Here is a 1543-nt window from a genome sequence, read left to right as displayed (position 1 = left end):
AAGGCACCAAGCCCCATCACCCCGCTGCTGGCAGCCACTGCCAAGTCACCGCAAGCCCCAAAGTATTTTTCATCAACACAGACCTCCAGTCCCCTTCACCATGAAAAAAATGACAACTTTCTTTCAGCCATTTCAAAGATGTGTCTTTTCATAGGAATATGACATTTTCTTTTCTTTTCTTTTTTTTTTTTTTATCCTCACCCTGAAGGAGTGTTTCCAATTGATTTTTAGAGAGTGTGGAGGGAGGGAGAGACAGGAAGAAACATCAATGTGAGAGGGACACTTTGATTGGTTGCCTCCTGCATGAGCCCTCCACGCTCCCAGGCCCGAGGCTCGCTCTGCACGGCACAGTCTGTCTTGCCCAAAGGCGCATGGTTCTCACCCAACCGCAGGCTGCTCTCTGTACTATGGACACTCACTTCACTCCATGGAAACAGCCAGACGAGACCTGTTGAAATGTGCGTCTGTTAAAGTGGGTGGCTTCACGGTCACACACGCCTCCCACGGGGCCAGGCAATGACTGCATTAGGTTATATTGCAGTTTTTTATTAGCAGATTTACTCATCTGTATTCTTGAATCCAGTTTTTAACCATTCCCACAGCTACTTCTACTCCATATTAATACCAGAATTCTGAAATTCGCCTTAAGGAAAAATCTATGCCTAAGTAATACTGTTTTCCCCAGCTCAAGAGCCTATGAGGGCTTCCTATATCCCACCATTTCATATCTAAATTCTTAGGCTTTACACTTAAGTTCTTCCCTCACTACTTTGCTAATTCTCTGACTATCCACCATCTGACCACCCACCCAACACTGAATAGTCAGGCTTCTAAATGCTGAATCCCGTGCTAGCCACTACATTCACACACAAGGCAAGGCCTGTACAATCCCTGTCCCCAAGGAACTTAAACCTGAGGGGGTGTGGACATGCAGACGGGCAATTCGATTCCAGGGTAAGCTCTGTGCTGGGGGGCAGAAGGTGCTAGGCCAGCCGCCCTGGCAGGGTGTGGCCGGGTTCCCGCACCAACGGCCCGTCAGGAAGCACCTGCTCGGATCTGCGCTTTTGCAAGTGTTTCCATGGATCTGTGCAAACCTCCACTCGTTCTCACAACACGTCCACCTGGGCTGTTTCTCCAGCTCCGACGACGAGGAGACGGAGACAACCAGCTGAGGCCCGCACTGAACGGGGCCGGGCGGGGACGGCACCCAATCTCAGACCAGAGCCTGAGTTCTGACCCAGGAGAAAACAGTCATGGTCAGGGAAGTGGCAGATCAGAGCAAGGACATAAGAAGGGGTCGGGTTGAGGAAAATGGCCGTCATTGAGGACAAAAGGATGACAAAACAGATTTGAGACGACAGCCATACTCTTGCTCACCGCCCTGGAAGGCCCAGTGTGCTGTATGTCTCTGTGGGCACTGTTCTGTGTCCCCTCTCCCTCCTCCCTGCATGTCTCTGTGGGCACTGTGTCCCTTTCTTCCTCCTCCCTGCATGTCTCTGTGGGCACTGTCTGTGTCCCCTCTCCCTCCTCCCTGCATGTCTCT

The sequence above is a fragment of the Myotis lucifugus genome, unplaced genomic scaffold (assembly GCF_000147115.1).
Source record: "Myotis lucifugus unplaced genomic scaffold, Myoluc2.0 scaffold_422, whole genome shotgun sequence".
Lineage (NCBI taxonomy): Eukaryota > Metazoa > Chordata > Mammalia > Chiroptera > Vespertilionidae > Myotis > Myotis lucifugus.
The sequence above is the reverse complement of the archived record's forward strand: the minus strand, read 5'-3'. Positions refer to the sequence as shown.